This window comes from Procambarus clarkii, chromosome 16, assembly GCF_040958095.1.
Source record: "Procambarus clarkii isolate CNS0578487 chromosome 16, FALCON_Pclarkii_2.0, whole genome shotgun sequence".
In the NCBI taxonomy this organism is placed as follows: Eukaryota; Metazoa; Arthropoda; class Malacostraca; order Decapoda; family Cambaridae; genus Procambarus; species Procambarus clarkii.
In genome coordinates this window covers 40,967,559-40,994,388 of record NC_091165.1, presented here as the reverse complement: position 1 = coordinate 40,994,388, position 26,830 = coordinate 40,967,559, and the positions used below count along the sequence as shown (strand labels likewise).

The following is a 26,830-nucleotide window of genomic DNA, read 5'->3' as shown; positions in this document are numbered from 1 at the left end:
GCCCTGAAGACTGGGCATCAGGACACCTGTTGAAATAAAAATGAATTTGATACAAAGGATCCAAGAATTACAGTCTGAGAACAGACCAAGAATTACTATGTACTGATGGCCATTCCCACTCAAACGGTACCTACCTACGTAGTTCTGCTTTACGTGTTCTATCTAGTACAAATTATATATATATATACATCTTAAGGCTACGAGATGTCCCACGGCAGCCACCACACACAACAGCCTTGTCAAACAACTGGAAAAAACACACGAGGAGTCAAGCCATTAGCATAATGTCTACCAACACCAGGTCTTCACTTCTAATCTTGATCTCACACATTTTGTGAAGACTCTTCATATTGTTCTTGTGCTGGAAATAGATAATCATCACCGGACATTCAATGGTAGATTACATTTGTGGCACATGAAGGTTCTGGTACAGTGTTATCTCCATTATCATTCAGCACATAACATGATTGTAACTGAGCATGAATTGTATTGCTAACATGACTGTTAGCACCCAACATGACTGTAACTTTATTAACTTAGCATAAATAAAGCTCATAGTAAATGAGGATCAACAATGTGTTCATTGAATAGATCGGTTTTGTGAGTAGGTGGTGAGGGGGGGGGGTGTGGAGGCCCCAGCTCTTAACTCACACTCTCATTTCCTGGTTCAGCAATATTCCCAATAACCCTTGACTAAGCAGAGAAAAAGTCAAGGGGAAGAAAAAGAGTGAAGAACGGAAGTGGGAGAGACAAGTGTGAGGGAGAGAGGGAGGAAGAGAGAGACAAGTATGAGGGAGAGAGAAGGAGTTCCTACACCCTACACACTCACACACTGCTACACCCAAACCCCTCATTATAATCACACAGCAACACAGCGGAAACTTGGGACCTAATTATGAGGCAAGTATGAGGAATGGAAGGTGTCAGAGGTGGGTGTTGTGTGTATTGTGTGTTCAGAGCCACGTGTTCCCCCCAAATTACACTCCAGAGTCAGTGTTGTTCCAGGTGTGCCGTTATTGCTACTTCCTGGAGGATCTGTTGTTGTTGTTCCAGGGTGAGAGTGGAGACATCTGACTGTCACTGAACCTCGAACTCTGTGAGGACTGTGTTGGTTCACTCTGACGGCTGTGTTGGTTCACACTGACGGCTGTGTTGGTTCACACTGACGGCTGTGTTGGTTCACACTGACGGCTGTGTTGGTTCACACTGACGGCTGTGTTGGTTCACACTGACGGCTGTGTTGGTTCACACTGACGGCTGTGTTGGTTCACTCTGACGGCTGTGTTGGTTCTATGGACTCAAGTGTGAGACATTCCATGCACGCTGTGAGAGCCTTGATGAAGTGGTTCGCAGCGTTACTAAACTCGGCCCTCACCACCACACACTAATTGGGAACCTGGAGGTAAATCAATTGGCGGATCGTGTTGTTGTGGGAGGCACGAAGTGATTAGGAATTACAATTATTCGGGACAGGAACTGTTCTCAGGCTCCAGGAAGCTACAGTGTGGAAGCTATTGGGGAGAGAGAGAGAGAGAGAGAGAGAGAGAGAGAGAGAGAGAGAGAGAGAGAGAGAGAGAGAGAGAGAGAGAGAAAGAGACAGAGGGAGAGAGAAAGAGACAGAGAGAGAGAGAGAGGAAGAGACAGAGAGACAGAGAGAGAGATTAGGATAGATTGATTAATTTCGTGTTGCTTGTGAGGCTTATCAACCGTGGGATGGAATTTCCCACCATCGCGAGCTGGCTGACCAGTGCCCTTAAGTGCACTTAAAAAAAATGGATGAAGTGATGGTGAATTGAAAGTGCACTTAAATCTTCATGAAGGCTAAAGACTAAAGTGATCTCTGTATACACCGAGACACGGGGTGTATACCTGTATCACTGTATAGAACTCATGAATAGATTACAAAGTTATCATCAAATAGAAAATGGAGAAAAGCAATAATACATAGAATAATGTATAGTATTATAGAATTACCTGTATAGAATTCAATATTTTTCAAGTCAGTATTCGCTCGAAGCACTGTTGTAAAATTTTTACAAATAACGTCTATAATTTAAATTATAGTTTTCAGAGTAATTCTCAATATTGAAAGATAAAATTAACATGTACAATTTAAAGGTAAACTTTAATATTATTTCATTTTTATTTTATTTCAACAAAGTATCAACTTAAATTAACACAAAGTTGATACTTTGCGTTAATTAAAGAGTGTAAATAATTTACAGCTTGGTCTAATGAGTCACATTTGTGATAACAGTTTACATGCATTATTTAAGAACAATTACGAGAGGTTTGCAAAATTATTAGCAAAGATTAATACATCAGGGTGCGTGCAGTCGCGTCCAACAGCCTAGTTGACCAGTCCAGCAACGAGGAGACTTAGGTGATGACCGGGCCGCGGGAACGCTAAGCCCCGAAACCAACCAACTCAAGGTAACATGATTAGGATGAAAATACAATAGGGAAAAAATACAGAACGGAAGGAATATAATTATAATTGAGTACATATAAATATCATTTAGGAACATCATTCTTTCTCTCTTTTCAATTGGTTACAGGAAGAAGCATTGTTACATTGTATTACATAAAGGGGGATTTAACACACTTTAGGATCTATCATATATACATTTTTAAATGTTGAGTCGAAATCCTGGAATATTATAGGCATACTGTTTTCTGATTAGATTTATATTTAGGATTATTTCTAAGTGATTTACACGAATAATTGGATTCGTGGGGTCTCTTTAGGCTGTATTAATCGTTTTGAAAGACACTTGAAGGCCGTGTTGGTATTACTGTACTGTAGAGTTACAAGGCATGAGTGTGTGAGTAGTGAGTTGGATGAGTGCGTGAGTAGTGTGTTGGATGAGTGCGTGAGTAGTGTGTTGGATGAGTGTGTGAGTAGTATGTTGCATGAGTGTGTGAGTAGTGTGTTGCATGAGTGCGTGAGTAGTGTGTTGGATGAGTGTGTGAGTAGTATGTTGCATGAGTGTGTGAGTAGTGTGTTGCATGAGTGCGTGAGTAGTGTGTTGGATGAGTGTGTGAGTAGTATGTTGCATGAGTGTGTGAGTAGTGTGTGGCATGAGTGCGTGAGTTGTGAGTCGTTACCCTGCTGAAGTATTTCTCAGGGGAGGGAGGGAGGGATATCAGGGGAAAGCACCAAGCCATTACGACTATATAGCACTGGGAAGGGGTCAGGATAAGGATTTGGGATGGGACGGGGGGAAGGAATGGTGCCCAACCACTTGTGTGGACGGTCGGGGATTGAACGACGACCTGCGTGACGCGAGGCCGTCGCTCTACCGTCCAGCCCAAGTGGTTGGATGCGTTGGTAGTGTATGGGGAGTTTGTTGTGGTGTGAGTGGTAGTTAGTGATGTGTTGTGAGTGGTAGTTAGTTAGTGTTAGTTGTGTTGTGAGTGGTAGTTAGTGTTGGTTATGTTGTGAGTGGTAGTACATAACTACGGGGCCACTGTATGTGTTAGGTTGGTGAGTCCGGCCCAAATGCTCTATGGAATGATCCTTGAGTTAAGAAAATATTATAATACAAACACAGTACCGGACATCTATCCCTTTGAGATGTAATTTTTCTTGTGTTGTTTCAGTAAACATTCTTGAACTTGGTACATAACTACGTAGTTAGGTGTTTGCTGAAGGTTGACAATGTTTTTCTGTGTTTTGTACATAAATTTCCCCTGATCTCTTCTCAGTTTGGCCGCTCTGCGTTATTTTACTGGAAAATTTGTTTAAAAATAATATATAAAAAAAAATTAAAATTAAAATTCAATTTTTTTAAATAGTTTTGTCCCCGTGACGAAGTGGTAACATATTCGACTGGCGTTTCGCGAGCTCTTTGTTCTGGGTTCGTATCCTGGCCGGGAGAAGGATTTACTTGGCGCCAATCTTTAACTGTAGCCTCTGTTCACCCAGCAGTAAAATAGGTACCTGGTTGTTAAACGATTTGGCGGGTCGTATTCCAGGGAACCTTAGGATTAAGGACCTGCCAGAAACGCTACACGTCCTGGTGGCTGTACAAGACTGTTACAACTCTTGTATATATATATATATATATATATATATATATATATATATATATATATATATATATATATATATATATATATATATATATATATATATATATATATATATATATATATATGTCGTACCTAGTAGCCAGAACGCTCTTCTCTGCCTACTATGCAAGGCCCGATTTGCCTAATAAGCCAAGTTTTCATGAATTAATTGTTTTTCGACTACCTAACCTACCCTAACCTAACTTTTTCGGCTACCTAACCTAACCTCTAAAGATAGGTTAGGTTAGGTTAGGTAGGGTTGGTTTGGTTCGGTCATATATCTACGTTAATTTTAACTCTAATAAAAAAAAAATTGACCTCATACATAATGAAATGGGTAGCTTTATCATTTCATAAGAAAAAAAATTAGAGAAAATATATTAATTCAGGAAAACTTGGCTTATTTTGGCAAATCGGGCATTGCATAGTAGGCTGAAAAGTGCGTTCTGGCTACTAGGTACGACATATATATATATATATATATATATATATATATATTTATATATATATATATATATATATATATATATATATATATATATATATATATATATATATATATATATATATATATATATAAGAACATAAGAACATAAGAACAAAGGTAACTGCAGAAGGCCTATTGGCCCATACGAGGCAGCTCCTATTCTATAACCACCCAATCCCACTCATATACTTGTCCAACCCGTGCTTGAAACAATCGAGGGACCCCACCTCCACAATGTTACGCGGCAATTGGTTCCACAAATCAACAACCCTGTTACTGAACCAGTATTTACCCAAGTCTTTCCTAAATCTAAACTTATCCAATTTATCCAACCTTCAACCTAAGAAATTTTTTGGGTCTAATTGATTGGAAAGGCTTGGGTATGGGGTGTGGGCCGGTCTTGGAGCGAGACATGAACCCAGCGATAGGTGACTTAAATGGGGATTTCGATGTGGATTCAATATATAACTTATTTAAGAATATTCTAAACAAAGCACAGGAACGTAGTATACCATACAAATTGAATAGATCGTATACTAATGACCCAAAGTGGATAACAAAGAATTTGAAGAACCTTATAGGTAAAAAGAGAGCTTGGTACAAAAGGATTAAAAATGGGGAGGTCACTTTAGAACAGGAATTCGTACAACTGGTTAGAAATGTTAAAAAAGAGATAAGGAAAGCAAAAAGAAACTATGAAGTTCGCATAGCAGGGCAAGCAAAGACAAATCCTAAAGGGTTTTTTCAGTTATATCGTACTAAGACTAGGGAAAGGATAGGTCCATTAAAAACTGAGGCAGGTCAAATAACAGATAGTGATGAAGAGATGAGTAGTATTTTTAATAAATATTTTGTATCTGTATTTACTAAAGAGGAACTTAACAATATGCCTTCAGCCGAACAAGTCTATGTGGGTGGGGACGAGGACAGGTTGACGAGTTTAGCAGTTACCAGGGAGGATGTTCTTAAACAAATAGTAAAACTCAAACCAAACAAATCCCCAGGGCCGGATGAAGTGTTTGCTAGGGTGCTTAAAGAATGCAAAGAGGAGCTTTGTGACCCACTGTCAACCATATTTAATAAATCAATTGAGTCAGGCAGAGTGCCAGAGTTTTGGAAAGTTGCTAATGTGATACCAGTTTTTAAGAAAGGAGATAGATCACTTGCGTCTAACTATCGACCAATTAGCCTAACGTCTATTGTGGGAAAGTTACTCGAATCTATAATAGCAAATAAAATTCGTCTTCATCTTGAAAAACATAAATTAATAATTGAGTCGCAACATGGTTTTATAAATGGCCGTTCATGTTTAACAAATTTGTTATCTTTTTATTCTAGCATTGTTGAGGCAGTTGATAGTGGTAAGGATTGCGATGTTGTATACCTTGACTTTAGCAAAGCTTTTGATACAGTGCCACATGAAAGACTGATTAAAAAAATAGAGTCTCATGGTATTGGGGGTGCTATATTAAGCTGGATTAGGGCATGGCTATACCAAAGGAAACAGAGAGTTAGTATAAATGGAATCAAGTCAGAGTGGGAAAATGTTGTAAGTGGAGTGCCTCAAGGCTCTGTCCTGGGACCTCTGTTGTTTATAATATTAAATGATTTAGATTCAGGTTTGAGTAGCAACATTTGCAAATTTGCCGATGATACGAAAATCGGTAGGGAAATTAATTCGGAGGAGGACTCACTATCACTTCAAGTTGATCTAGATAGGGTTTTGAAATGGTCAAAGGATTGGCAGATGCAGTTTAATGCTGATAAATGTAAAGTTCTGAGGTTAGGTAATGATGATAGAGTTACAAGATACGAGCTAGATGGCTAGCTGAATATCAAATATATGGATTTAAACTATTTCACACAGATAGATATATTAGACGAGGAGGTGGAGTAGCCATATATGTTAGGGACAATTTGAAATGTAGTCTCAAAGAGGGAATCAAAACAGAGCCACACACAGAAACTATTTGGATTGAATTAAACGAAAAAGCTAATAATATTATAATAGGAGTAATATATAGGCCACCAAATTTAGACAGAATGGAAGCAAAGCATCTATGGGATGAAATATCTAGAGCATCTAGATCTAACAGTATTTATGTCATGGGTGACTTTAATTTTAGCGGAATAAACTGGTTGAACAAAACAGGGAATAGTGAAGCAGAAGATTTTCTAGAATTAATTGACGATTGCTTTCTTACGCAACACATTAAGGAACCAACACGGGAAAATAATATTTTAGATTTAGTGTTAACTAACAGGGAAACGCAAATTAATGACATCGAAATAGGGAGTGAGCTAGGGAGCAGTGATCACAAAGAAATCAGATTTAGCATAGAATGGAATAGACCAGTAGGAGAAAATTCTGTTAAAGTGCCAGATTTTCGAAAAGCTGATTTTAATAGCCTAAGAATTTTTTTTGGGTCAAATTGATTGGAAAGTCTTGGGTATGGGGTGTGGGCCGGTCTTGGAGCGAGACATGAACCCAGCGATAGGTGACTTAAATGGGGATTTCGATGTGGATTCAATATATAACTTATTTAAGAATATTCTAAACAAAGCACAGGAACGTAGTATACAATACAAATTGAATAGATCGAATACTAATGACCCAAAGTGGATAACAAAGAATTTGAAGAACCTTATAGGTAAAAAGAGAGCTTGGTACAAAAGAATTAAAAATGGGGAGGTCACTTTAGAACAGGAATTCGTACAACTGGTTAGAAATGTTAAAAAAGAGATAAGGAAAGCAAAAAGAAACTATGAAGTTCGCATAGCAGGGCAAGCAAAGACAAATCCTAAAGGGTTTTTTCAGTTATATCGTACTAAGACTAGGGAAAGGATAGGTCCATTAAAAACTGAGACAGGTCAAATAACAGATAGTGATGAAGAGATGAGTAGTATTTTTAATAAATATTTTGTATCTGTATTTACTAAAGAGGAACTTAACAATATGCCTTCAGCCGAACAAGTCTATGTGGGTGGGGACGAGGACAGGTTGACGAGTTTAGCAGTTACCAGGGAGGATGTTCTTAAACAAATAGTAAAACTCAAACCAAACAAATCCCCAGGGCCAGATGAAGTGTTTGCCAGGGTGCTTAAAGAATGCAAAGACGAGCTTTGTGACCCACTGTCAACCATATTTAATAAATCAATAGAGTCAGGCAGAGTGCCAGAGTTTTGGAAAGTTGCTAATGTGATACCAGTTTTTAAGAAAGGAGATAGATCACTTGCGTCTAACTATCGACCAATTAGCCTAACGTCTATTGTGGGAAAATTACTCGAATCTATAATAGCAAATAAAATTCGTCTTCATCTTGAAAAACATAAATTAATAATTGAGTCGCAACATGGTTTTATAAATGGCCGTTCATGTTTAACAAATTTGTTATCTTTTTATTCTAGCATTGTTGAGGCAGTTGATAGTGGTAAGGATTGCGATGTTGTATACCTTGACTTTAGCAAAGCTTTTGATACAGTGCCACATGAAAGACTGATTAAAAAGATAGAGTCTCATGGTATTGGGGGTGCTATATTAAGCTGGATTAGGGCATGGCTATACCAAAGGAAACAGAGAGTTAGTATAAATGGAATCAAGTCAGAGTGGGAAAATGTTGTAAGTGGAGTGCCTCAAGGCTCTGTCCTGGGACCTCTGTTGTTTATAATATATATAAATGATTTAGATTCAGGTTTGAGTAGCAACATTTGCAAATTTGCCGATGATACGAAAATCGGTAGGGAAATTAATTCGGAGGAGGACTCACTATCACTTCAAGTTGATCTAGATAGGGTTTTGAAATGGTCAAAGGATTGGCAGATGCAGTTTAATGCTGATAAATGTAAAGTTCTGAGGTTAGGTAATGATGATAGAGTTACAAGATACGAGCTAGATGGTGTTGTGATTGCGAAGTCGGATTGCGAAAGGGATCTGGGAGTTATGATTAGTAAGAATTTAAAACAAAAGGATCAATGCATAAATGTTCGTAATAAGGCAAATCGGACACTTGGATTTATTAATCGCAGCGTTAGTAACAAGACACCTGGTGTGGTTCTCAAGCTATATCTTGCTCTAGTTAGGCCCCATTTAGATTATGCAGTTCAGTTTTGGTCGCCATATTATAGAATGGATATAAATTCACTTGAACGTGTCCAGCGTAGGATGACTAAGTGAAATTCCCCAAATTAGAAATCTTTCATATGAAGAAAGATTAACAAAGCTTAAGTTGCATTCACTGGAAAGGCGAAGAGTTAGGGGTGACATGATAGAGGTTTACAAGTGGATGAATGGACATAACCGGGGGGATATTGGTAGGGTATTAAAAGTATCAACACAGGACAGAACACGAAACAATGGGTATAAATTGGATAAGTTTAGATTTAGGAAAGACTTGGGTAAATACTGGTTCAGTAACAGGGTTGTTGATTTGTGGAACCAATTGCCGCGTAACATTGTGGAGGTGGGGTCCCTCGATTGTTTCAAGCACGGGTTGGACAAGTATATGAGTGGGATTGGGTGGTTATAGAATAGGAGCTGCCTCGTATGGGCCAATAGGCCTTCTGCAGTTACCTTTGTTCTTATGTTCTTATGTTCTTATGTGTTGTGATTGCGAAGTCGGATTGCGAAAGGGATCTGGGAGTTATGATTAGTAAGAATTTAAAACAAAAGGATCAATGCATAAATGTTCGTAATAAGGCAAATCGGACACTTGGATTTATTAATCGCAGCGTTAGTAACAAGACACCTGGTGTGGTTCTCAAGCTATATCTTGCTCTAGTTAGGCCCCATTTAGATTATGCAGTTCAGTTTTGGTCGCCATATTATAGAATGGATATAAATTCACTTGAACGTGTCCAGCGTAGGATGACTAAGTTAATTCCCCAAATTAGAAATCTTTCATATGAAGAAAGATTAACAAAGCTTAAGTTGCATTCACTGGAAAGGCGAAGAGTTAGGGGTGACATGATAGAGGTTTACAAGTGGATGAATGGACATAACCGGGGGGATATTAATAGGGTATTAAAAGTATCAACACAGGACAGAACACGAAACAATGGGTATAAATTGGATAAGTTTAGATTTAGGAAAGACTTGGGTAAATACTGGTTCAGTAACAGGGTTGTTGATTTGTGGAACCAATTGCCGCGTAACATTGTGGAGGTGGGGTCCCTCGATTGTTTCAAGCACGGGTTGGACAAGTATATGAGTGGGATTGGGTGGTTATAGAATAGGAGCTGCCTCGTATGGGCCAATAGGCCTTCTGCAGTTACCTTTGTTCTTATGTTCTTATGTTCTTATATCCATTGTTTCGTGTTCTGTCCTGTGTTGATACTTTTAATACCCTATTAATATCCCCCCGGTTATGTCCATTCATCCACTTGTAAACCTCTATCATGTCACCCCTAACTCTTCGCCTTTCCAGTGAATGCAACTTAAGCTTTGTTAATCTTTCTTCATATGAAAGATTTCTAATTTGGGGAATTAACTTAGTCATCCTACGCTGGACACGTTCAAGTCAGAGTACGCTGGACACGTTTCAATAGAGTCAGGCAGAGTGCCAGAGTTTTGGAAAGTTGCTAATGTGATACCAGTTTTTAAGAAAGGAGATAGATCACTTGCGTCTAACTATCGACCAATTAGCCTAACGTCTATTGTGGGAAAGTTACTCGAATCTATAATAGCAAATAAAATTCGTCTTCATCTTGAAAAACATAAATTAATAATTGAGTCGCAACATGGTTTTATAAATGGCCGTTCATGTTTAACAAATTTGTTATCTTTTTATTCTAGCATTGTTGAGGCAGTTGATAGTGGTAAGGATTGCGATGTTGTATACCTTGACTTTAGCAAAGCTTTTGATACAGTGCCACATGAAAGACTGATTAAAAAGATAGAGTCTCATGGTATTGGGGGTGCTATATTAAGCTGGATTAGGGCATGGCTATACCAAAGGAAACAGAGAGTTAGTATAAATGGAATCAAGTCAGAGTGGGAAAATGTTGTAAGTGGAGTGCCTCAAGGCTCTGTCCTGGGACCTCTGTTGTTTATAATATATATAAATGATTTAGATTCAGGTTTGAGTAGCAACATTTGCAAATTTGCCGATGATACGAAAATCGGTAGGGAAATTAATTCGGAGGAGGACTCACTATCACTTCAAGTTGATCTAGATAGGGTTTTGAAATGGTCAAAGGATTGGCAGATGCAGTTTAATGCTGATAAATGTAAAGTTCTGAGGTTAGGTAATGATGATAGAGTTACAAGATACGAGCTAGATGGTGTTGTGATTGCGAAGTCGGATTGCGAAAGGGATCTGGGAGTTATGATTAGTAAGAATTTAAAACAAAAGGATCAATGCATAAATGTTCGTAATAAGGCAAATCGGACACTTGGATTTATTAATCGCAGCGTTAGTAACAAGACACCTGGTGTGGTTCTCAAGCTATATCTTGCTCTAGTTAGGCCCCATTTAGATTATGCAGTTCAGTTTTGGTCGCCATATTATAGAATGGATATAAATTCACTTGAACGTGTCCAGCGTAGGATGACTAAGTTAATTCCCCAAATTAGAAATCTTTCATATGAAGAAAGATTAACAAAGCTTAAGTTGCATTCACTGGAAAGGCGAAGAGTTAGGGGTGACATGATAGAGGTTTACAAGTGGATGAATGGACATAACCGGGGGGATATTAATAGGGTATTAAAAGTATCAACACAGGACAGAACACGAAACAATGGGTATAAATTGGATAAGTTTAGATTTAGGAAAGACTTGGGTAAATACTGGTTCAGTAACAGGGTTGTTGATTTGTGGAACCAATTGCCGCGTAACATTGTGGAGGTGGGGTCCCTCGATTGTTTCAAGCACGGGTTGGACAAGTATATGAGTGGGATTGGGTGGTTATAGAATAGGAGCTGCCTCGTATGGGCCAATAGGCCTTCTGCAGTTACCTTTGTTCTTATGTTCTTCTTATGTTCTTAAGTGAATTTATATCCATTCTATAATATGGCGACCAAAACTGAACTGCATAATCTAAATGGGGCCTAACTAGAGCAAGATATAGCTTGAGAACCACACCAGGTGTCTTGTTACTAACGCTGTGATTAATAAATCCAAGTGTCCGATTTGCCTTATTACGAACATTTATGCATTGATCCTTTTGTTTTAAATTCTTACTAATCATAACTCCCAGATCCCTTTCGCAATCCGACTTCGCAATCACAACACCATCTAGCTCGTATCTTGTAACTCTATCATCATTACCTAACCTCAGAACTTTACATTTATCAGCATTAAACTGCATCTGCCAATCCTTTGACCATTTCAAAACCCTATCTAGATCAACTTGAAGTGATAGTGAGTCCTCCTCCGAATTAATTTCCCTTCCGATTTTCGTATCATCGGCAAATTTGCAAATGTTGCTACTCAAACCTGAATCTAAATCATTTATATATATTATAAACAACAGAGGTCCCAGGACAGAGCCTTGAGGCACTCCACTTACAACATTTTCCCACTCTGACTTGATTCCATTTATACTAACTCTCTGTTTAATTTGAACATAAGAACATAAGAACAAATGTAACTGCAGAAGGCCTATTGGCCCATACGAGGCAGCTCCTATTCTATAACCACCCAATCCCACTCATATACTTGTCCAACATAAGAACAAAGGTAACTGCAGAAGGCCTATTGGCCCATACGAGGCAGCTCCTATTCTATAACCACCCAATCCCACTCATATACTTGTCCAACCCGTGCTTGAAACAATCGAGGGACCCCACCTCCACAATGTTACGCGGCAATTGGTTCCACAAATCAACAACCCTGTTACTGAACCAGTATTTACCCAAGTCTTTCCTAAATCTAAACTTATCCAATTTATATCCATTGTTTCGTGTTCTGTCCTGTGTTGATACTTTTAATACCCTATTAATATCCCCCCGGTTATGTCCATTCATCCACTTGTAAACTTCTATCATGTCACCCCTAACTCTTCGCCTTTCCAGTGAATGCAACTTAAGCTTTGTTAATCTTTCTTCATATGAAAGATTTCTAATTTGGGGAATTAACTTAGTCATCCTACGCTGGACACGTTCAAGTGAATTTATATCCATTCTATAATATGGCGACCAAAACTGAACTGCATAATCTAAATGGGGCCTAACTAGAGCAAGATATAGCTTGAGAACCACACCAGGTGTCTTGTTACTAACGCTGCGATTAATAAATCCAAGTGTCCGATTTGCCTTATTACGAACATTTATGCATTGATCCTTTTGTTTTAAATTCTTACTAATCATAACTCCCAGATCCCTTTCGCAATCCGACTTCGCAATCACAACACCATCTAGCTCGTATCTTGTAACTCTATCATCATTACCTAACCTCAGAACTTTACATTTATCAGCATTAAACTGCATCTGCCAATCCTTTGACCATTTCAAAACCCTATCTAGATCAACTTGAAGTGATAGTGAGTCCTCCTCCGAATTAATTTCCCTACCGATTTTCGTATCATCGGCAAATTTGCAAATGTTGCTACTCAAACCTGAATCTAAATCATTTATATAAATTATAAACAACAGAGGTCCCAGGACAGAGCCTTGAGGCACTCCACTTACAACATTTTCCCACTCTGACTTGATTCCATTTATACTAACTCTCTGTTTCCTTTGGTATAGCCATGCCCTAATCCAGCTTAATATAGCACCCCCAATACCATGAGACTCTATCTTTTTAATCAGTCTTTCATGTGGCACTGTATCAAAAGCTTTGCTAAAGTCAAGGTATACAACATCGCAATCCTTACCACTATCAACTGCCTCAACAATGCTAGAATAAAAAGATAACAAATTTGTTAAACATGAACGGCCATTTATAAAACCATGTTGCGACTCAATTATTAATTTATGTTTTTCAAGATGAAGACGAATTTTATTTGCTATTATAGATTCGAGTAACTTTCCCACAATAGACGTTAGGCTAATTGGTCGATAGTTAGACGCAAGTGATCTATCTCCTTTCTTAAAAACTGGTATCACATTAGCAACTTTCCAAAACTCTGGCACTCTGCCTGACTCTATTGATTTATTAAATATGGTTGACAGTGGGTCACAAAGCTCCTCTTTGCATTCTTTAAGCACCCTAGCAAACACTTCATCCGGCCCTGGGGATTTGTTTGGTTTGAGTTTTACTATTTGTTTAAGAACATCCTCCCTGGTAACTGCTAAACTCGTCAACCTGTCCTCGTCCCCACCCACATAGACTTGTTCGGCTGAAGGCATATTGTTAAGTTCCTCTTTAGTAAATACAGATACAAAATATTTATTAAAAATACTACTCATCTCTTCATCACTATCTGTTATTTGACCTGTCTCAGTTTTTAATGGACCTATCCTTTCCCTAGTCTTAGTACGATATAACTGAAAAAACCCTTTAGGATTTGTCTTTGCTTGCCCTGCTATGCGAACTTCATAGTTTCTTTTTGCTTTCCTTATCTCTTTTTTAACATTTCTAACCAGTTGTACGAATTCCTGTTCTAAAGTGACCTCCCCATTTTTAATCCTTTTGTACCAAGCTCTCTTTTTACCTATAAGGTTCTTCAAATTCTTTGTTATCCACTTTGGGTCATTAGTATACGATCTATTCAATTTGTATGGTATACTACGTTCCTGTGCTTTGTTTAGAATATTCTTAAATAAGTTATATATTGAATCCACATCGAAATCCCCATTTAAGTCACCTATCGCTGGGTTCATGTCTCGCTCCAAGACCGGCCCACACCCCATACCCAAGCCTTTCCAATCAATTTGACCCAAAAAATTTCTTAGGCTATTAAAATCAGCTTTTCGAAAATCTGGCACTTTAACAGAATTTTCTCCTACTGGTCTATTCCATTCTATGCTAAATCTGATTTCTTTGTGATCACTGCTCCCTAGCTCACTCCCTATTTCGATGTCATTAATTTGCGTTTCCCTGTTAGTTAACACTAAATCTAAAATATTATTTTCCCGTGTTGGTTCCTTAATGTGTTGCGTAAGAAAGCAATCGTCAATTAATTCTAGAAAATCTTCTGCTTCACTATTCCCTGTTTTGTTCAACCAGTTTATTCCGCTAAAATTAAAGTCACCCATGACATAAATACTGTTAGATCTAGATGCTCTAGATATTTCATCCCATAGATGCTTTGCTTCCATTCTGTCTAAATTTGGTGGCCTATATATTACTCCTATTATAATATTATTAGCTTTTTCGTTTAATTCAATCCAAATAGTTTCTGTGTGTGGCTCTGTTTTGATTCCCTCTTTGAGACTACATTTCAAATTGTCCCTAACATATATGGCTACTCCACCTCCTCGTCTAATATATCTATCTGTGTGAAATAGTTTAAATCCATATATTTGATATTCAGCTAATAGTTCTCTATTTTCTACATTCATCCACGTTTCGGTAAGTGCAATAATATCTATTTTTTCTGTGCAGACAAGAGCATTTAATTCGTTAATTTTATTTCTTAGACTTCTACTGTTAGTGTAATATACCCTAAGTGAATTGTTATTTTGCGGACCTTCTCTTTCCCTGATCGTTTTGCCAATTCCTTTCTCCCACAAACACATGCTTTTATTACCTCCTTCCTCCAAATCAATTCCCATACCTCTATCTACTAACAGTTTAAACCCAAACAAACACCTCTAACCACTTCTTCTAGCGAGTTCGCAACAGCAACAACCCCAGCTCTCGATAGATGCACCCCATCACGAGCATACATTTCATTTCTTCCATAGAAGTGTTCCCAGTTGTCTATGAAAGATATTGCATTTGATTTGCAATATCTTTCCAGCCGGCAATTGACACCAAGTGCCCTCGATATCCATTCATTTCCCACTCCCTTCCTTGGAAGAATGCCACATATGATCGGGATTCCTCCCTTGCTCCTAACTAACTCTATGGCTGTTTTATACCTCTGAATCAGTTCCTCACTCCTGACTCGACCAACATCATTTCCTCCCACGCTAATGCAAATAATGGGATTGTTCCCATTACCAGCCATAATATCATTCATGTTGTTTATAATATCACCAATGCCAGCTCCGGGATAGCAAACCCTTAACCTGTTCCCCCTATCTCTAGCACAAAACGTTCTATCCAAATACCTTATCTGGGAATCTCCCACAACTAATGTTTGCTTAGGTACTTCCTTTACTTTCTGAGGGGCCTGCGCTTCCTTTCTCTTCGTTGCTTTCCCTTTTGCGCGATCCACAGTCTCTCCACAGCACTCGTCCTCCAAAACGTCAAATGAATTTGAAGTTGCTATGGCGTTTGAAGGCGGCTTTATCAAAGTCTTCTTAAGGCCCCTGTCTTACGCAACTCTCCAAGACGAGGTCCCTTTACTGCTGGTCTCCTCCTTCGTTACTTCTCGTTGTTTTTTAAGCTGACGCACCTCCTCCCGCAGAGAGTCCAACTCTGTCCTCAGGGCTCCCACTAGAGTCACCAGGTCCTTCACTACAACTTCCATATTGCTATGATAATATACAACCCGTGCTTGAACCCGTACTTTAGCAAAGCTTTTGATACAGTGCCACATGAAAGACTGATTAAAAAAATAGAGTCTCATGGTATTGGGGGTGCTATATTAAGCTGGATTAGGGCATGGCTATACCAAAGGAAACAGAGAGTTAGTATAAATGGAATCAAGTCAGAGTGGGAAAATGTTGTAAGTGGAGTGCCTCAAGGCTCTGTCCTGGGACCTCTGTTGTTTATAATATATATAAATGATTTAGATTCAGGTTTGAGTAGCAACATTTGCAAATTTGCCGATGATACGAAAATCGGTAGGGAAATTAATTCGGAGGAGGACTCACTATCACTTCAAGTTGATCTAGATAGGGTTTTGAAATGGTCAAAGGATTGGCAGATGCAGTTTAATGCTGATAAATGTAAAGTTCTGAGGTTAGGTAATGATGATAGAGTTACAAGATACGAGCTAGATGGTGTTGTGATTGCGAAGTCGGATTGCGAAAGGGATCTGGGAGTTATGATTAGTAAGAATTTAAAACAAAAGGATCAATGCATAAATGTTCGTAATAAGGCAAATCGGACACTTGGATTTATTAATCGCAGCGTTAGTAACAAGACACCTGGTGTGGTTCTCAAGCTATATCTTGCTCTAGTTAGGCCCCATTTAGATTATGCAGTTCAGTTTTGGTCGCCATATTATAGAATGGATATAAATTCACTTGAACGTGTCCAGCGTAGGATGACTAAGTTAATTCCCCAAATTAGAAATCTTTCATATGAAGGAAGATTAACAAAGCTTAAGTTGCATTCACTGGAAAGGCGAAGAGTTAGGGGTGACATGATAGAGGTTTACAAGTGGATGAATGGACATAACCGGGGGGATATTAATAGGGTATTAAAAGTATCAACACAGGACAGAACACGAAACAATGGATATAAATTGGATAAGTTTAGATTTAGGAAAGACTTGGGTAAATACTGGTTCAGTAACAGGGTTGTTGATTTGTGGAACCAATTGCCGCGTAACATTGTGGAGGTGGGGTCCCTCGATTGTTTCAAGCACGGGTTGGACAAGTATATGAGTGGGATTGGGTGGTTATAGAATAGGAGCTGCCTCGTATGGGCCAATAGGCCTTCTGCAGTTACCTTTGTTCTTATGTTCTTATGTTCTTGAAACAATCGAGGGACCCCACCTCCACAATGTTACGCGGCAATTGGTTCCACAAATCAACAACCCTGTTACTGAACCAGTATTTACCCAAGTCTTTCCTAAATCTAAACTTATCCAATTTATATCCATTGTTTCGTGTTCTGTCCTGTGTTGATACTTTTAATACCCTATTAATATCCCCCCGGTTATGTCCATTCATCCACTTGTAAACCTCTATCATGTCACCCCTAACTCTTCGCCTTTCCAGTGAATGCAACTTAAGCTTTGTTAATCTTTCTTCATATGAAAGATTTCTAATTTGGGGAATTAACTTAGTCATCCTACGCTGGACACGTTCAAGTGAATTTATATCCATTCTATAATATGGCGACCAAAACTGAACTGCATAATCTAAATGGGGCCTAACTAGAGCAAGATATAGCTTGAGAACCACACCAGGTGTCTTGTTACTAACGCTGCGATTAATAAATCCAAGTGTCCGATTTGCCTTATTACGAACATTTATGCATTGATCCTTTTGTTTTAAATTCTTACTAATCATAACTCCCAGATCCCTTTCGCAATCCGACTTCGCAATCACAACACCATCTAGCTCGTATCTTGTAACTCTATCATCATTACCTAACCTCAGAACTTTACATTTATCAGCATTAAACTGCATCTGCCAATCCTTTGACCATTTCAAAACCCTATCTAGATCAACTTGAAGTGATAGTGAGTCCTCCTCCGAATTAATTTCCCTACCGATTTTCGTATCATCGGCAAATTTGCAAATGTTGCTACTCAAACCTGAATCTAAATCATTTATATATATTATAAACAACAGAGGTCCCAGGACAGAGCCCTGAGGCACTCCACTTACAACATTTTCCCACTCTGACTTGATTCCATTTATACTAACTCTCTGTTTCCTTTGGTATAGCCATGCCCTAATCCAGCTTAATATAGCACCCCCAATACCATGAGACTCTATCTTTTTAATCAGTCTTTCATGTGGCACTGTATCAAAAGCTTTGCTAAAGTCAAGGTATACAACATCGCAATCCTTACCACTATCAACTGCCTCAACAATGCTAGAATAAAAAGATAACAGATGTATTTACTAAAGAGGAACTTAACAATATGCCTTCAGCCGAACAAGTCTATGTGGGTGGGGACGAGGACAGGTTGACGAGTTTAGCAGTTACCAGGGAGGATGTTCTTAAACAAATAGTAAAACTCAAACCAAACAAATCCCCAGGGCCGGATGAAGTGTTTGCTAGGGTGCTTAAAGAATGCAAAGAGGAGCTTTGTGACCCACTGTCAACCATATTTAATAAATCAATAGAGTCAGGCAGAGTGCCAGAGTTTTGGAAAGTTGCTAATGTGATACCAGTTTTTAAGAAAGGAGATAGATCACTTGCGTCTAACTATCGACCAATTAGCCTAACGTCTATTGTGGGAAAGTTACTCGAATCTATAATAGCAAATAAAATTCGTCTTCATCTTGAAAAACATAAATTAATAATTGAGTCGCAACATGGTTTTATAAATGGCCGTTCATGTTTAACAAATTTGTTATCTTTTTATTCTAGCATTGTTGAGGCAGTTGATAGTGGTAAGGATTGCGATGTTGTATACCTTGACTTTAGCAAAGCTTTTGATACAGTGCCACATGAAAGACTGATTAAAAAAATAGAGTCTCATGGTATTGGGGGTGCTATATTAAGCTGGATTAGGGCATGGCTATACCAAAGGAAACAGAGAGTTAGTATAAATGGAATCAAGTCAGAGTGGGAAAATGTTGTAAGTGGAGTGCCTCAAGGCTCTGTCCTGGGACCTCTGTTGTTTATAATATATATAAATGATTTAGATTCAGGTTTGAGTAGCAACATTTGCAAATTTGCCGATGATACGAAAATCGGTAGGGAAATTAATTCGGAGGAGGACTCACTATCACTTCAAGTTGATCTAGATAGGGTTTTGAAATGGTCAAAGGATTGGCAGATGCAGTTTAATGCTGATAAATGTAAAGTTCTGAGGTTAGGTAATGATAATAGAGTTACAAGATACGAGCTAGATGGTGTTGTGATTGCGAAGTCGGATTGCGAAAGGGATCTGGGAGTTATGATTAGTAAGAATTTAAAACAAAAGGATCAATGCATAAATGTTCGTAATAAGGCAAATCGGACACTTGGATTTATTAATCGCAGCGTTAGTAACAAGACACCTGGTGTGGTTCTCAAGCTATATCTTGCTCTAGTTAGGCCCCATTTAGATTATGCAGTTCAGTTTTGGTCGCCATATTATAGAATGGATATAAATTCACTTGAACGTATCCAGCGTAGGATGACTAAGTTAATTCCCCAAATTAGAAATCTTTCATATGAAGAAAGATTAACAAAGCTTAAGTTGCATTCACTGGAAAGGCGAAGAGTTAGGGGTGACATGATAGAGGTTTACAAGTGGATGAATGGACATAACCGGGGGGATATTAATAGGGTATTAAAAGTATCAACACAGGACAGAACACGAAACAATGGATATAAATTGGATAAGTTTAGATTTAGGAAAGACTTGGGTAAATACTGGTTCAGTAACAGGGTTGTTGATTTGTGGAACCAATTGCCGCGTAACATTGTGGAGGTGGGGTCCCTCGATTGTTTCAAGCACGGGTTGGACAAGTATATGAGTGGGATTGGGTGGTTATAGAATAGGAGCTGCCTCGTATGGGCCAATAGGCCTTCTGCAGTTACCTTTGTTCTTATGTTCTTATGTTCTTAACAAATTTGTTAAACATGAACGGCCATTTATAAAACCATGTTGCGACTCAATTATTAATTTATGTTTTTCAAGATGAAGACGAATTTTATTTGCTATTATAGATTCGAGTAACTTTCCCACAATAGACGTTAGGCTAATTGGTCGATAGTTAGACGCAAGTGATCTATCTCCTTTCTTAAAAACTGGTATCACATTAGCAACTTTCCAAAACTCCGGCACTCTGCCTGACTCTATTGATTTATTAAATATGGTTGACAGTGGGTCACAAAGCTCCTCTTTGCATTCTTTAAGCACCCTGGCAAACACTTCATCCGGCCCTGGGGATTTGTTTGGTTTGAGTTTTACTATTTGTTTAAGAACATCCTCCCTGGTAACTGTTAAACTCGTCAACCTGTCCTCGTCCCCACCCACATAGACTTGTTCGGCTGAAGGCATATTGTTAAGTTCCTCTTTAGTAAATACAGATACAAAATATTTATTAAAAATACTACTCATCTCTTCATCACTATCTGTTATTTGACCTGTCTCAGTTTTTAATGGACCTATCCTTTCCCTAGTCTTAGTACGATATAACTGAAAAAACCCTTTAGGATTTGTCTTTGCTTGCCCTGCTATGCGAACTTCATAGTTTCTTTTTGCTTTCCTTATCTCTTTTTTAACATTTCTAACCAGTTGTACGAATTCCTGTTCTAAAGTGACCTCCCCATTTTTAATCCTTTTGTACCAAGCTCTCTTTTTACCTATAAGGTTCTTCAAATTCTTTGTTATCCACTTTGGGTCATTAGTATTCGATCTATTCAATTTGTATGGTATACTACGTTCCTGTGCTTTGTTTAGAATATTCTTAAATAAGTTATATATTGAATCCACATCGAAATCCCCATTTAAGTCACCTATCGCTGGGTTCATGTCTCGCTCCAAGACCGGCCCACACCCCATACCCAAGACTTTCCAATCAATTTGACCCAAAAAATTTCTTAGGCTATTAAAATCAGCTTTTCGAAAATCTGGCACTTTAACAGAATTTTCTCCTACTGGTCTATTCCATTCTATGCTAAATCTGATTTCTTTGTGATCACTGCTCCCTAGCTCACTCCCTATTTCGATGTCATTAATTTGCGTTTCCCTGTTAGTTAACACTAAATCTAAAATATTATTTTCCCGTGTTGGTTCCTTAATGTGTTGCGTAAGAAAGCAATCGTCAATTAATTCTAGAAAATCTTCTGCTTCACTATTCCCTGTTTTGTTCAACCAGTTTATTCCGCTAAAATTAAAGTCACCCATGACATAAATACTGTTAGATCTAGATGCTCTAGATATTTCATCCCATAGATGCTTTGCTTCCATTCTGTCTAAATTTGGTGGCCTATATATTACTCCTATTATAATATTATTAGCTTTTTCGTTTAATTCAATCCAAATAGTTTCTGTGTGTGGCTCTGTTTTGATTCCCTCTTTGAGACTACATTTCAAATTGTCCCTAACATATATGGCTACTCCACCTCCTCGTCTAATATATCTATCTGTGTGAAATAGTTTAAATCCATATATTTGATATTCAGCTAATAGTTCTCTATTTTCTACATTCATCCACGTTTCGGTAAGTGCAATAATATCTATTTTTTCTGTGCAGACAAGAGCATTTAATTCGTTAATTTTATTTCTTAAACTTCTACTGTTAGTGTAATATACCCTAAGTGAATTGTTATTTTGCGGACCTTCTCTTTCCCTGGTCGTTTTGCCAATTCCTTTCTCCCACAAACACATACTTTTATTACCTCCTTCCTCCAAATCAATTCCCATACCTCTATCTACTAACAGTTTAAACCCAAACAAACACCTCTAACCACTTCTTCTAACGAGTTCGCAACAGCAACAACCCCAGCTCTCGATAGATGCACCCCATCACGAGCATACATTTCATTTCTTCCATAGAAGTGTTCCCAGTTGTCTATGAAAGATATTGCATTTGATTTGCAATATCTTTCCAGCCGGCAATTGACACCAAGTGCCCTCGATATCCATTCATTTCCCACTCTCTTTCTTGGAAGAATGCCACATATGATCGGGATTCCTCCCTTGCTCCTAACTAACTCAATGGCTGTTTTATACCTCTGAATCAGTTCCTCACTCCTAACTCGGCCAACATCATTTCCTCCCACGCTAATGCAAATAATGGGATTGTTCCCATTACCAGCCATAATATCATTCATGTTGTTTATAATATCACCAATGCCAGCTCCGGGATAGCAAACCCTTAACCTGTTCCCCCTATCACTAGCACAAAACGTTCTATCCAAATACCTTATCTGGGAATCTCCCACAACTAATGTTTGCTTAGGTACTTCCTTTACCCTCTGAGGGGCCTGCGCTTCCTTTCTCTTCGTTGCTTTCCCTTTTGCGCGATCCACAGTCTCTCCACAGCACTCGTCCTCCAAAACGTCAAATGAATTAGAGGTTGCTATGGCGTTTGAAGGCGGCTTTATCAAAGTCTTCTTAAGGCCCCTGTCTTTCACAACTCTCCAAGACGAGGTCCCTTTACTGCTGGTCTCCTCCTTCGTTACTTCTCGTTGTTCTTTAAGCTGACGCACCTCCTCCCGCAGAAAGTCCAACTCTGTCCTCAGGGCTCCCACTAGAGTCACCAGGTCCTTAACTACAACTTCCATATTGCTATGATATAGCAATATGGTATAGCCATGCCCTAATCCAGCTTAATATAGCACCCCCAATACCATGAGACTCTATTTTTTTAATCAGTCTTTCATGTGGCACTGTATCAAAAGCTTTGCTAAAGTCAAGGTATACAACATCGCAATCCTTACCACTATCAACTGCCTCAACAATGCTAGAATAAAAAGATAACAAATTTGTTAAACATGAACGGCCATTTATAAAACCATGTTGCGACTCAATTATTAATTTATGTTTTTCAAGATGAAGACGAATTTTATTTGCTATTATAGATTCGAGTAACTTTCCCACAATAGACGTTAGGCTAATTGGTCGATAGTTAGACGCAAGTGATCTATCTCCTTTCTTAAAAACTGGTATCACATTAGCAACTTTCCAAAACTCTGGCACTCTGCCTGACTCTATTGATTTATTAAATATGGTTGACAGTGGGTCACAAAGCTCCTCTTTGCATTCTTTAAGCACCCTAGCAAACACTTCATCCGGCCCTGGGGATTTGTTTGGTTTGAGTTTTACTATTTGTTTAAGAACATCCTCCCTGGTAACTGCTAAACTCGTCAACCTGTCCTCGTCCCCACCCACATAGACTTGTTCGGCTGAAGGCATATTGTTAAGTTCCTCTTTAGTAAATACAGATACAAAATATTTATTAAAAATACTACTCATCTCTTCATCACTATCTGTTATTTGACCTGTCTCAGTTTTTAATGGACCTATCCTTTCCCTAGTCTTAGTACGATATTACTGAAAAAACCCTTTAGGATTTGTCTTTGCTTGCCCTGCTATGCGAACTTCATAGTTTCTTTTTGCTTTCCTTATCTCTTTTTTAACATTTCTAACCAGTTGTACGAATTCCTGTTCTAAAGTGACCTCCCCATTTTTAATCCTTTTGTACCAAGGACAAAATATTGGTGTATACTGGCAGCAGGTTTTCTTTCAAACATGTTTCATTGAATATGACCGCATATTCTGTATTTATTATTTTCTGGTTTAGGGCTTCTATCCCTCTAACTATTTTCTTAGCATCAGGGCTTAATTGGAATAGGAGTTCTCCAAAACTCATTTTCGTACTTTTAAGGTGAAGAAAAGAAGTGATTTACTATAGAGTGTATTACACTTATTTGTATAATTTGCACGACGTTTCGAACCTCCATGGTTCATTCTCAAGTGAACAGATCTTACAATACTAGTTGATTTTATACCCGCATTAGGTCAGGTGATAATACAATGAAGGTGAAAAACATGGGGGGATACATAAGGGATAAACGTAGGGGCTGCAGAAGGCTTATTGGCCCATACGAGGCATCTCCTATCTAAACACAAAGATTAATCCAGTGTAATTGGCCTGTTATGTTGGACATTGTCTTCTGTGTTGGCATCGATATGTTCTTGTCTTGTCCTTACTCTCATGGTGGGTAGAGTAAATAGTTCCGTGATTTGGGTGTTCATGGTAGGTCGCTCTATTCTTATGTGAATTGCCTCAAGAATTTGTAATTTTCTTGAATCTTGGGTTTTGTCTATTATGCAAGTATTCTTGTTCAACATTTCTCTTGTTAGAGTAATAAGAACATAAGAACATAAGAACAAAGGTAACTGCAGAAGGCCTATTGGCCCATACGAGGCAGCTCCTATTCTATAACCACCCAATCCCACTCATATACTTGTCCAACCCGTGCTCGAAACAATCGAGGGACCCCACCTCCACAACGCCACGCGGCAACCGGCTCCACAAACCAACAATCGAGGGACCCCACCTCCACAATGTTACGCGGCAATTGGTTCCACAAATCAACAACCCTGTTACTGAACCAGTATTTACCCAAGTCTTTCCTAGCAATCGAGGGACCAACAATCGAGGGACCAACAATAATGTCATGGGCTTGTCTCATGTGATTCCTAGGGGCACCAGATTGAAGAGGGCATGTCAAACGCCTCGTCAGCTTGGTCGACGTCATACCTATGTACTTACATTGAAGGTTACATCCTTCGTGGGGGCAAGTGTACATGTATACAACGCTTGACTGCTGTAGAGGGTTCTCCGTCGGCTTCGGGCTGTTTTTGATAAGGAGTTCGGAAGTCTTCTTGGTTTTGTAGAATATTATCAAGTTTATGTTTTGGTTAGGAGTAGTGCTTTTTACTCCTTTACGGATTATTTCTTTCATTATTCTTTCCTCTTTTATATGTTCACTGTGCATCGTTGATTTGTAATATAATTTTATTGGGGGTGTTGTGGTTTCTGTTCTAGGTTCTGAATTATACCAACGGTCCAAGTGTCTTCTTATAGCAGCGTTTATTTCCGCGTTGCTATATCCGTTGTTCACCAATACCTGAGTTACTCTTTCAAACTCTCTACTCACGTTGCTCCATTCAGAGCAGTGGGTAAGTGCTCGACGAATATAAGCATTGAGAACACTGGCTTTGTATCTTTGGGGGCACTCACTTCTACCGTTCAGGCATAATCCTATGTTGGTGGGCTTGGTATATACGTTGGTGCTTAAAGAGGTTCCTGTTTTTGTTATTAGTACATCCAAGAATGGCAGACTGTTATTTTCACTATTTTCATGTGTAAATCGGAGTACTGACTCTCTCTCTAGGTGTCTTTTTAGGTCAATTAGTTCATCTGAGTCTTTTACTATTACGAATATGTCATCTACATAACGGCAGTATACAGTTGGTTTTTGTCTGCTACTGAAGACCCTATCTTCGATGGTTCCCATATAAAAATTAGCAAATAAAACTCCTAAGGGGGAGCCCATTGTTACTCCGTCTATTTGTAAATACATGTCTCCTTGTGGACTGATGAAAGGGGCTTCCTTTGTACATGCTTCGAGAAGACTTTTCAAGTGTGGCTCAGGTATGTCTAATTTGGGGGTGCTCTCGTCTCTGTATACTCTGTCCAGTATCATTCCTATGGTTGTGTCGACTGGGACGTTGGTAAAAAGGGATTCAACGTCCAGGGAAGCGATGATTCCATCGGGCTGGGTAGATTTGATCAATTCTAGGAAATCTGCTGATGATTGTAGACTAAACTTACTTGGAGTGTATGGAGTTAGGAGTTCATTGAGTTTCTTTGCCAGGTGATAAGTTGGGGTTGGTATTTGGCTGATTATAGGGCGTAGTGGGTTACCTGGTTTATGCGTCTTAACATTGCCGTAGGCATATCCTAAGCCATAGTCGCCTTGAAGTTTATTGAAATGCACACTACCTTTCTTTCTTTCTTTAGAGTCTTTCACAACTCTACCGTTAGAGTTGTGAAAGACAGGGGCCTTAAGAAGACTTTGATAAAGCCGCCTTCAAACGCCATAGCAACTTCTAATTCATTTGACGTTTTGGAGGACGAGTGCTGTGGAGAGACTGTGGATCGCGCAAAAGGGAAAGCAACGAAGAGAAAGGAAGCGCAGGCCCCTCAGAAAGTAAAGGAAGTACCTAAGCAAACATTAGTTGTGGGAGATTCCCAGATAAGGTATTTGGATAGAACGTTTTGTGCTAGAGATAGGGGGAACAGGTTAAGGGTTTGCTATCCCGGAGCTGGCATTGGTGATATTATAAACAACATGAATGATATTATGGCTGGTAATGGGAACAATCCCATTATTTGCATTAGCGTGGGAGGAAATGATGTTGGTCGAGTTAGGAGTGAGGAACTGATTCAGAGGTATAAAACAGCCATAGAGTTAGTTAAGAGCAAGGGAGGAATCCCGATCATATGTGGCATTCTTCCAAGAAAGGGAGTGGGAAATGAATGGATATCGAGGGCACTTGGTGTCAATTGCCGGCTGGAAAGATATTGCAAATCAAATGCAATATCTTTCATAGACAACTGGGAACACTTCTATGGAAGAAATGAAATGTATGCTCGTGATGGGGTGCATCTATCGAGAGCTGGGGTTGTTGCTGTTGCGAACTCGTTAGAAGAAGTGGTTAGAGGTGTTTGTTTGGGTTTAAACTGTTAGTAGATAGAGGTATGGGAATTGATTTGGAGGAAGGAGGTAATATAAGTATGTGTTTGTGGGAGAAAGGAATTGGCAAAACGATCAGGGAAAGAGAAGGTCCGCAAAATAACAATTCACTTAGGGTATATTACACTAACAGTAGAAGTCTAAGAAATAAAATTAACGAATT

The 26,830-nt window shown here is 38.8% G+C and overlaps 1 protein-coding gene across 1 annotated transcript in view; it reads right to left on the bottom strand.

Annotated features, from left to right (window-relative positions):
- 5-HT2B (5-hydroxytryptamine receptor 2B) overlaps positions 1–26,830 on the bottom strand; it is a 434,870-nt gene that overhangs the window by 23,068 nt on the left and 384,972 nt on the right. The window lies entirely within an intron of this gene.